Raw genomic sequence first — 13,419 nt, forward strand, 5'->3', positions numbered from 1 at the left:
CAGCAAGCTAGCAGCGATAAACAACATGGAGTGTTGGCTTGGAGTTGAAAGAGCAAAAGATTGATAAATTTATCTGAATAAGCCACTAGCTGCCAGCTAAAAGTCATTTATAAGTTCTCTATAAATCCCAGCAACTACCAGCCCACTATATATATCTTTCTCTCTGTTATTGTTGAGATTATGAAGCAAGTTATCTAAAACCTGTGAATGCAGTGAACAATTTGATTTTAATTATTAAGATATGTCATTTCCAAAATATGATGACTAGTTATTCGATTGGTGCTGCTTGAAACTCAGAACCGTCCTGTGACAAATTACCATTCACCATGACCAAACTGACCTGTGAGCAAACACAATTACAGTTTGGTGTAAATTTGAATGGAAGTTATAGACGATCATTTTGAGATGAGTAGAGGTGGATGTACTTTAGAATGAAGTGTAAGCTTAGTGAGGAGTGATAAATTAGATGATCTGCGAATCAACTGTACGTAACTCAGTATAGTAAAAATTGGCAACAAAATCACTGCTTTTTACTGAGTTCAATATAATTAGAAACTGTATACTATATTACTCTTTTTACTTGTTTCAGTCAATTGAATGCGGCGATGCTGGAGCACTGCCTTTTGTTGAACAAATCGATCCCAGGAATTATTCTTTGTAAGCCTAGTACTTATGCTATCGGTCTATTTTGCCAAACCACTAAGTTATGGGGACGTAAACACACCAGCAATGGTTGTCAAGCGATGTTGGGGGAACAAACACAGACACGCAAACATACACACACACACACACACACACACACACACACACACACATATATATATATATATATATATATATATATATATATATATATATATGATGGGCTCCTTTCAGTTTACATCAACCAAATCCGCTCACAAGGCTTTGGTTGGCCTGAGGCTATAGTAGAAGATACTTGCCCAAGGTGCCACGCAGAGGAACTGAACCCGGAACCATGTGGTTGGTAAGCAAGCTACTTACCACACACCCATGACATTACTGAAAGACATTACTTTCAGCTTTCATCTAAACTTTATATATAGAAAGTAAAAACTGGCCTCCTTTATGTTAAAAAGTCGAAATCAATGAGCACAAATTCTATTCAGGTCAACTCTATTTTCCATCCGCCTGGAGGCCGATAAAATAAAATACCAGTCATATAACGATGGCACATAACCAAGTCGTTCTGGTGTTGCATATACGCTCAGCAGAATGTTGGTTCGATTCTTAGACTGGGTAGCAAGTTGTATTCTTGAGCAAAACACTATATTTATCGTTGCTCTAGTGATGTGTGAGGATTAGTGCAGCAAATAACAGACCCAAAGTTTTTTCTGTGTGTCGTAAAAGGTGACTGAAAGGGGTTGCGGTAGGATTTGTACTCTGGCATAGTAAAACTACCACCATCACCACCACCACTACAGGCGCAGGAGTGGCTGTGTGGTAAGTAGCTTGCTAACCAACCTCATGGTTCCGGGTTCAGTCCCACTGCGTAGCACCTTGGGCAAGTATCTTCTGCTATAGCCCCGGGCCGACCAATGCCTTGTGAGTGAATTTGGTAGACGGAAACTGAAAGAAGCCTGTCGTATATATGTATATATATATATATATGTTTGCGTATATGTTTGTGTGTCTGTGTTTGTCTCCCTAGCATTGCTTGACAACCGATGCTGGTGTGTTTAACAGACCGATAGAATAAGTACTGGGCTTACAAAGAGTAAGTAAACGATTCTGCCAGCTCACCACTTAACCTAGAGAGTTATATTGAAAAACATTGAATTAATGCTGTGTAACATTTAAAATACCTCAGTCGGAGAGATTTGATGAAAAAGCAGTTTAAATCACTTTTCATTTTATATTTTTCATTCTATTATCAAATATTCACAAAGAGATAAAAGCGTGAGATACACTCCTGTTTTAAGTGGTAGAATAACGACAGTTGAATATTACTCAAACCATATCCTATGGTTAGATGAACGGAACTCCAAAAACAATATACTTTTAGATACATCGTGTATGAAAACAAACGAAGCATCATAGTTGCAATGTCTTAGATTATAACACTTTTTGACGAGGGATGGAGTGAGACAAAGCTATATATATATATATAATATATATATATATATATATATATATATATATATATATATGATGCATGCTTTTCTATGGACGATCTTTTCCTTCCAACATTTTCTCCTCTAGACTTTTGCTCAAAACATCATTTCTATTCTTATTTTTCCATGTAAAACTTTTGATCATGTACGAATAATTGACTATGGTTTTTCTTTCCTGTTTTATGGTTCCGTGGTTTGCCTATATATAACACACATATATACATCCTAAATTTTATATATATATATATATAAAAAATTTTTCCTCCGTCTTCCCTTCATTGGATCTTTCCTTTTCCTATGTTTCTGACGAAACGTTAAACCCTCCTTCTTTCTTTCTTTCTTTCCTGAGCGTCCAGTAATACTATACTTGATCCACGTCCTCGCGTTGTTGTGTTTTCTCTTTGTGTTTTTATGTTTGTATTAACTTTATATATATATATATATATAATTTAGGATAGCACAAAGGTTCTGTCGAAAGGCATAGAAAACTAACTGTTGGCCTGGTTGTGCTGGTGGATCACTGCACACTCACGACAGATGGTAAATCTTTTCCTACTGCTTCAAACTTTAAACTTCACATTCAGAAATAAACAAAAACCATAATGTTGAAGTCGTATAACGAATATAGCAGAAGCTTTATATATTTATATTTATACCAGAGTTGTAAATTCAGTGCAACAATTCGAATTTGAACATCAATACAGATATTTCCTTATTTCATATGAAATACTGAACTCACCACAAGTGCACACACACACACGCACACACACATATATATATATATAGGGAGACAAAGAGATGTATGTATGCATATATGTGTAAGCGTATATGTATTGAGCTCAATATTTCATAATTGTTGTAGTCTGTAATATATATATATATTTTATGGTTACAGCAGCATTGAATTATTTACCATGGGTCAGAAGATTTTCCAGTTGAAAATAAGGACACCTACTTGGTGAATATATTAGAGACATATGTTAAATTTTGTCAATGCAGCAAAACATATCAGACGAATAAAATAAGAAAAACAATCATGACAGTTTCGTAAAAAATAACAAAATAAAAACTATCAAAAATCTAGAAAAACACATGCACACGAATACATATATATCATACATATGTGTGTGTATACCTACCTACATATAATATATATAATATCTTAAATATACATATGCACACACACACACACACACATACACACATATATATATATATATATGTTGAATCATTCAATGGGATATTGATAGGAGAAAGAATTCAACAGAATTATATTTTGTTTATTTATGGTCTGTTATTTTGCTTTTTTTTTTACTCTACACACAACAGTTCTACCAGGCAAACCCCCTAGGAATAAATTTCTGAATTTCATTCAAGATTTCTTTAGTTAATATGAACAAAGAAGTAAAGATAGATGAGACGAGATAGCACATTATGCATCTATGGGTGTCTTGAGCTGATAAATCATCTATCATAAAGCAAGCATTGCATTTTTTGCATATGTTAGTGTATTGTGTGTGTGTGTGTGTGTGTGTGTGTGTGTTTGTGTCTGTGTTTGTGAGCGTAATTCACAGGTTGTATGTGCAGACAGACCACAATGAAATATAAATAAAAATAACATTAAGAAAATATATAAAAGTAAAAAAAAGAATGATTATACAGAGGAAGGCATAAAAAGTTGACATAGGCGTAGGTTATGATACAATAATGAAAAACAGAAATGAATAAATAAAATAAAATAAGAGTAGGAACAAGAAGAATAACTATAACAGTTCAAGAGCTGCTAAATTTCTATCAAAATTTTATTTTCATCATATTTCGGCCAAAACGGTATGTATATATATATGTGTGTGTGTTGTGTGTGTGTGTGTGTGTGTGTGTGTGTGGTGTGTGTGTGTGTGTGTGTGTGTGTGGTGTGTATGTGTGTGTGTGTATATATGTGTGCAAATGTATATGTACATTGGCTTTTATGCATACACGCACATATTCATATTTGGATGTATATTTGTTTCTATGTACACAGATATATGCTGAACCTTTTTGGCCGAAATATGATGAAAATAAAATATATATATATCTTAATGTACGTCGACATCTGAAACTATGCGACAATCACCAGAACTAAGTTCAGATCAGCCCACAGTCCCGGACTGGCAGGAGCCGTTCAGCAATGCTGCTAGTTCTAGTAGTATCTGAACGCCTTGGCATTTTCAAGCATGTTGGAGATGGGTCTTTCCTTTCTTAATACAATTATATACATGTATATATAATTATTAATTTAATGTATAACTTACTTATAAATTTTTATTGCATGCTGACTACCTGCTAAAAATCACTAACGTGGTTTTATCCTTATATTCTAGTATAAATTTATATGTATATATATTACGGAGATGTACTTGCATAGCAAATGACTTGATCTGAGATCGTGTGCTGAAACAAAAACAATTGCAGCGTGGAAGATGTTTATAAGCCATTTAAGAACACACACAAAAATTGTTAGATTCACTTCGACATTTGAATTTAATTTGTAACAAGATATTTTCGTTGCTTTGAAACTGCAACCTATTCACTGACAAAATTTCGTGCTGCAGTACAAAATTTTGTCATATTAAATGGTCATTATATATATATCCACATAGAAACAAATATTAAAGTATACATATATATTCATACCTATATATTCTTTTATTTGTTTCAGTCATTTGGCTGCAGCCATGCTGGAGCACTGCCTTTAGTTGAACATATTGACCCCAGGACTTATTCTTTGTAAGCCTAGTACTCAGTTTATTGCTCTCTTTTGCCAAACCGCTAAGTTACGGGGATGTAAACACACCAACATCGGTTGTCAGGTGATGGTGGCGTGACAAACACAGACACAAAACATATACATACATATATATATATATATATATATATATATATATATATATATATACATGACAGGCTCCTTTCAGTTTCCATATACCAAATCCACTCACAAGGCTTTGGTTGACCGAGGCTATAGTGGAAAACACTTGCCCAAGGTACCACGCAGTGGGACTGAACCCGGAAAAAATGTGGTTGGCAAGTAAGCTACTTACCACACAGCCACTCCTGGGCTATATATACATACATTATATATATATATATATATATATATATATATATATATATATATATCTATATATATATATATATATATATATATTAATATATATAGATATATATATATCATAATCTTTACCTAATGAATATCAAGACAACTTTCTAGATGAATCTCAATGATTGTATGTAGCCAGAGAGAGATACAGAAAGTTAACAAAGAAAACGAGAAAGAACCATAGAAAGTATGAAAGATAAGGTGAGATAAGTAAAGTATACAAGGCGAAAAAGAAGTAATATCATAACACCGCGAGATAATCGCATAGAATTTCTATAATTTCAAAGAAATATCAATAAAACTAGTTGTATGTATTTGGAATTTATTGGGAATCTTTCTTGTGGCGATTGTTAGTTTGTTAAATTGCTAAATTAAAATATTTTTTGTTATTCATCACTGAAAAGAATGAATTAAAGCGCACTCAGTATACTATTTCACTCAAATGTCGTCATTAAATTATAATTCCAGTCATGTATGTATGCAGGCATATATGTGTCTGTGTGTATATGTATATATGTAGATGTATATATATATATATATAATATATATATATATATATATATATATATATATTATATATATATATATGATAGATAGATACATACATACATACATACATACATACATACATACATACATACATACATACATACATACATATATGTATATGTGAAGGTGCATAGCTCAGTGGTAAGAGCGTTGATCTTACGACCGTAAGGTTGAGAGTTTGAATCCTGGACTGGGCTGCATGTTGTGTTCTTGAGCAAGACACTTTATTTCACGTTGCTCCAGTTCACTCAGCTGTAGAAATTAGTTGCAACGACACTAGTTCCAAGTTGTATCGGCATTTACCTTTCCTTTGGATAACATCGGTGGCGTGGAGAGAAGAGGTTGGTATGCATAGGCGATTGCTGGTCTTTCATAAACAACCTTGCCCGGACTTGTGCCTTGGAGGGTAACTTTCTATGTGCAATCCCATGGTCATTCGTGACAGAAGGGGGATCTCCGATATATATATATATATATATATATATATATATATATATATTGTGTGTGTGTGTGTGTGTTGTGTGTGTGTGTGTGTGTGTGTGTGTGTGTGTGTGTGTATGTATGGGTACAATTAAGGTTGGGGCTTCTTTCGCTTCCTTCTGAAGACACCATTGAATGCTCTACGTTGAAGAGTGACTGAATAAATCACAAACCGCACTGTTAATGTTACTGGTTTGGTTGCACTGAGTATCTGATGTGCCCTCAAATTAGAAGACTCTCACTTCTTGCTTTCTTCTAAGATCACCTGATGTAATTGGTCATGCTACAGCTCCAAAACTAACTGTCTTAATATTTTCATAAAAATGTATTATGCCAATATTTGTTTCCATAATATTTTCTATGTCCTTGAACTCTGTTTCATATTCCTCATTCCGACAAATGCTCTGCTTCTAAATTTTCGTGTAGCTGAGTATTTATTGATCCCACTGAAGATAATACATTTCATACATTATTTACCTTATTTACATTATTTACAATTTCCAGATATTTGCCCTCATCTTGTTTGTTGTTAACACAACGTTTCGGCTGATATACCATCCAACCTTCATTAGGTGTCTTGGGGAAATTTCAAACCTGGATTATCATTCCTAAGGTATTTTCGATGTTGATGTTATTATATTATTATTAATATTATTATTATTATTATTATTATTATTATTATTATTATTATTATTATTATTATTATTATTCAGGTCACTGCTTGGAATCGAACTTGGAATCTTGGGGTTAGCAGCCCGTGCTCTTAAGTACTACGCCATATGCCCGTGACGAAGGCTGGAGGGTATATCAGCCAAACCACTGTGTTAACAACAAACAAGATGAAGACAAATATCTTTCAAATGTAAATAATGTAAATAATGTACATAATTCCTCATCTCTTAAATATAAAGCAATATGTTTTATGTTTAGATACACTAATATATGTAATGTAGAGCACTTCTATACTGTTTGTTTATTCCTTGTTTAGTATCCTGAGGTATTTAAGCGTATTGCAAATCGCAGTTGTATTATTTTAGTGTTTCCTACTTCCACTTTCAATGAGAAAAACTCGATGATAGCTTTTTTGTTATATGAAGGGCATCTCATCATCCCATCATTCTACACCATCGACGCAGCCCCCACCAAGCCACATATTGTTGTGTGTTATATCATTTATCCACCTAGCCATACTGTGTCACCAGGGCAACGGTGATCCTGAAACAACAACCTTGCCAAACTCACCGTTTGCAAACAAAAAGTTTAGTGTTCTCAGGTTGTCACATCATTCAGTGGGTACGTGTGTGGCAACCCAAACACACATAGTCCTATGTCACGAAGACCAGACTCTTCCATATAACCATACATTGCTCTGCATATCAAATAGAGAGCTTCCGGCTTCCCTTAAGACATATGGAATTGCCTTCCGTTTCACAAGAAGCTAATTAATCTAACTTTTGTTTATTCCATTTTCTCCATGAAATTGTCGAAGACAGATGCACTGATAAACCATTTATTCTGGATTATGACAAGTGTTAAATTTTTTTTCTTTCACTGCGCTAATAAAATATGTGGTATTGTTTTCCTTCACAGTTACAATGTTGACTTTCTCATGTTTTATGAGTTAAAAATGCAATGTCTATTTACAGATGTGTTGACAAACATCTGTAAAATAGACGTTGCATTTTTTAACTCTTAAAATATGAAAACTTCTGGACAATTTCTACAGAAACCTCTGTTTTGCTATTCTAAAATTCTCAACAGTATTTCTGAAATAAATTTCTCTGATTTTGAAGCTACAAGTCATTTTAAATTACTAGCAAAGTATGGTTGCAAAGATAGAAATATAAACATGTGTCCAAGGAAAATGGAAAATACATTTTTATATTAAGAGGAATTTAGCGAGTTAGGAGAGAGGGTAAACATACAAATGTTGTGCAAAGAAAATTATTTTAAAAATGTCAATCCTACGATGTTTGTATTAATATAGATCCGAATCCCACGCTTGATTAACCCAACAGCACTTTTCCTTCATACAATCCCTCAAAAAAATATTTATATTCAGACATTATCTCATCAATATAAATAGACGAATGAGAAGCAACTGAAAATGGAGTTGTAAAGTGCCAGGTACATTTGTGAGAAAAGAGCAGGTATCAATCGCTTAATCACTCACAAATGAAATCTTCGAACAACAGTAATATATATAAAATTATTAAAGTGATTTCTTTCTTGAGATTCCAAGATGCAATAAATATCATGAGCAAGTGAGAGAGAGAGAGAGAGAGAGGGGGGGAGAAAGGAAGAATAGAAGGACAAGGGTAAAGAGAGGAGACAATGTAGAGTGAGAGGGTAGGAGGAAAAATGTTTGAAGGAAACATAGGAATGGAGAGAGAGAGAGAAGAAAGAATGAACACAAGATAGGAGAAAAGATAGCAGGTAACAAAATAGAAGAATGAAATTAATGAACGAAAATTTCCAAATCCATGATGAAAGAAAAATTTCACAATCAAAATAGATTAAAATTTAACACAGGGGAAAAAGAAAGGGGGCAAGGAATACACAAGAATGAACTATGTGTGTGTAGATAGATAGATATAGATAGATAGATAGAGAGAGAGAGAGAGAGAGAGAGAGAGATACAGACAGATAGATAGATAAATGGATAGATGGATGGATGGATGGATGGATGGATATTATTTCATCAATCACTGACATAAGTTTTGCAGTTTCGACCCACAGACATTCATCACCATCTGCAACATAGGGTGCTTTTAAGATAGACTGCTCTGATACATGCGTAGAGGCCAGGGCTCCAGCTTTAAGATAACTTTCTCTTCTTTTCTTCCTTCTCATTCACCCTTTTTCTCCTTCATTGCCATCAGTCTTAGAAACTCTGTAAAGACTCATGACCACTGCATTTCTTTCAGCTAAAACTATATGTCCCTTTGTCTGCGTTTGCTTGTCTGTGTGTATTGTTTATTTAAGCTGAGGTGTTTTATTGTTACTCGTTTCACACACTAACGGTGGTCAGTTCTCACCTGATGATCACTGTCGCATGAAACTGAAGATGCAATAAAGAAATTCCTTTTAATGCATACATTCATACATGTGTGTGTGTATGTATATATGTTTGTATACATATGTATATACATACACACACACACTCATATATATATGAGTATCAAATTACTCTTGAGACGTTATTAATAATATTAGAGGTGGAGAAGACCTAAAGCAATTTTTATATTTCAGATTTAATAGAGTTACGGGTTTTTCGCGTAATTATGTAGAGTTAAACAGATTCTTAAGGGTCGAATAATACCTGTGCCTACATGAAATGATGCCTGAAAACTTATCTAACATTCAAGAGTTATGCATACGCAGAATTGATAGGGAATCCCTAACACAAAGATTACATTTACGCATATGTGAATTATAAAAGAAGGCTTCTGTTACTGTTAACCAAGATAATTTATACTGCGTATTTTGTGTTTTAAGGTTGTGGATATGCGTAGTTAAAGATGTAGAGCATTTAGTTTTAGTATTAATAAACGAATTCATATGTGCGCGATATCTACGCTTAAAATTTACAGTACTCCCAACATATATCATTGCTTGGTGGTTGTGATGTGTTAACTCAACGCATTTGTATATGACATTTTTGCGAAGGTTAAATCCTTTAAGAAGGCATAAATTGGGTACACGGAAATTACAGAATTTTTTTTATTTTAGATAGAATGTCGCCCCAAAGAGTTTAATTCGGGTCGATAAGTCATCGGCAGAGGTAAGTCCAACTTGGAGCCCACATCACAACCGAATTGGATGGCTCTACCGGAACCAGCATTCACCACCCGGCGACCTGGGTTTTGAGATTCTGCCTTCGCTCCAGAATCACCCAGCATAGGAGAGCTCCTGATTCACATGTTTAAGCTATCTGCCTTGGAGTTTGTAATTATGAGAATAATAAATTTTATGGATTTACAATATTTTATATATTTTAATACAATTTTTAAAAAGTAAGTAGGACTAAATACTTTTGTACATACTTAATATATTCTTAACATATTTGTATATATTCATATCTATATATTTTAATGTATTTTAATATATTTTGAATATGTTTATATATCTATATATTTTTAGCACATCATTTGGTGCATACAATGATTTCACAAAAGAATATATTTTGGTAATTTACCCTTTGTCTCATTATTTCTACTATTTTTCTATGGCTCAAATAAACTGAGCACTTCGAAGTACTCTATATAGAGAGATAATCCTATCTCCAGTATTTATATATATATATATAGTTAATCCAAACATGAAAGAAGAGAAAACACAACGACGCGGGGACGTGGAACAAGTATAATGTTATTGGGCGCTCAGGAAAGGAAAGAAAGACAGGAGGACTTAATGTTTCTAGTGGAGCTCTTCATCAGAAATATAGAAAAAAGTAAAAGTCCAAGGGAGGGAAGATGGAGAAAGAAAATCGCCAATGATAAACATACGGTCTCACACACACACACACACACACACACTTATATACATACATACATACATACATACATACATACATACATACATATATATATATATATATATAATATATATATATATATATATATATAATATAATATATATATATATATATATATATATATATAATATATATATATATATAAACAGCCATTACTCGAATATCTTACTTGTGCGTGATATTTGCAGTGTTATGCCCATCAGATTTGTTGGCTATCGAGTGGCCATTTTGTTGAGTGGAAGCAAAACCTATTGGCATCTGTGAAAACTATTGTAATCAAAGTTGGTCATTTATGAGGTTTACAACGTCCAACATAAACTGGAACGAAATCAATAAAGTGGTTTATTTTTGCTTCAGTTTTAGTTTGCATATTTTGTTATTTATTTATTTTTGGCAAGGGTAGAAATAAATCTTTGTTGAGTTACCGATGGGTTGAATCAGAGTGTAGGAAAGAAGATGTAGAAATTAAAGACAAAGGTATTTAGAGGAAAGATTATATCTTTCTATCTAGCTATGAAATAGGCTGATAACAAGGTGAGATAGATAGGTCAATAGATACGTATGCAGATAGGTGAGCAGATAGATAAATAGATAGATAGAGAGAGAGGCAGACAGACAGTCAGAGATAAAGAGTAAATGTGCACGAGAGGAACAGACTTAATGAATGTAGAAAAGTGAGAAAAGATAGAAAAATAGAGAGAAAACTAGTTGAAATAGTAAATGAAAGTAGAGGCTGAAAGAAGTTAGATTAGAAGGAGAGTAATGGTGAGAGGAGAAAATGTAGTGGGAAAAACTGAAAATAGGAGTGTGGGACAAACATATCTACGTATTTTATGACTATGTATGTATACATCTATTCATACACTATACATATACATATATATATACATACATACATACATACATACATACATACATACATACATACATACATACATACATACATGCATACATACAAACACACACACTACACACACATATAAGTAGAAGAGAGAGAATCACACGTGTGTGTCTGTGTGTGTGTGTGTGTGCATCTAACTTTGATGTGAAAAATCTGTCAGAAAACTGACACACTTGATTTTTCTTGTTTTTGTTGTTCTTTTTTATATATATATAATTTGCAACGTAAGAAATTCCCAAAACAGACTCACCATCAATCAGGCTGGAGGAAAAGATGATGAGGAGTATGATGACGACGGCAGCGGCAGCAGCAGTAGTAGCGGCGGTGGCAGCAGCGACGGCAGTATGGATAGTACTATCGGCATCAACGACAACAATAATGATGATGTATATGATGACAACGATGATGATGATGATGGTGATAAGGAGGAGGAAGAGGAGAAGGAGGGTTATGATAGCGATGATGATACTGTAGATGATGACACCAATGATGATGATGATTATAATAGCGATGATGGTGATTACTAGGTGGACGAGAAAATACAAGAAAAACAAAAGAACAAAACCAAACATAAAAACGGAGCACAAATAAGTAAATAAATTAATTAATTAATGGAAACTGAGGGAAACGGAACGCTATGTTGATATCAATATCTTCTAAGACTGATTCCGCTGCATATGTTTTGAGGTTTTCTCGCAAGAGAGATTTACAGTAAAAAATAAAAAGAAACCGAGAGAAAAAAATATATAAAGAGGAAAAAAGTAAACATTTAAATAAAAACAATAACAACAAATTATTCAGAAAAGAAAGAAAATAAATAAAAACAATCCTGAAGTTTGAGAATTCTAGACGAATGACTGATGGATAGGAACATTTAGCTTTTCACATTTCGCACTTTGTTTCCTTCGTGATATCAAACAGCTCTGGTCGCGTGGTTTCTCTTGTGGTTACAGTTTGTAAACTAAAGACAAACCCACTCTCTCTTATTTGGCAGCAAGTATTGGTTTGTTTGAGTCTGGATTTATATGTAGCTTTAGTTTCTGTGTGCACATGTGTGTCAGCATGTGTATGCCTGATTGTATGTACGTGTGTTTGTGGAAGTATATTTGTTAGTGTATATATATGCACAGGTCTGTGTGTGCGTTTTCTCATGTTTGTGTTTCTGTTGTGCTCACGTGTATATTTGATTCCAAAGATGTCAGTAGGCGATTGAACTGTTCTGAAAAATAATAGCAAAGTATAGAGGATTTTATGGCTTTGAAATTTGTCATCCTGATGTTTAAATCTATATTTACTAAAATTTTGAAATTGTTAAAAGCGTTCTGTTCTAACGAAGTGTTTCATCAGAATGTGTTGTTGAACCAAAAGCAGACATGACTGCTGAGAAAAAAAAAACGCAAAAAAGCCAAACCAGCTAAAAATGCCGATTCATAAATATCTAAAAATACTTAAAAATATGCTGATACAATCTTTTAAATTCCAATCCAAATGAGACAGCCTTCACAATATTTAGATATATGTAAAACAAAACCTCGTTTAATTTTTACAACTAGATTGATATGAAATTCCAATTGTTCAGCAGTACTAGAATAGACCTAAGACACCAATATTTAACATTAGATTGACGCTGGGGTCCAATTTGCCTTTCATCCTTTCAAGGTTGAGAAAATAAGTGCCA

The sequence above is a fragment of the Octopus sinensis genome, linkage group LG13 (genome assembly GCF_006345805.1).
Source record: "Octopus sinensis linkage group LG13, ASM634580v1, whole genome shotgun sequence".
Classification (NCBI taxonomy): domain Eukaryota; kingdom Metazoa; phylum Mollusca; class Cephalopoda; order Octopoda; family Octopodidae; genus Octopus; species Octopus sinensis.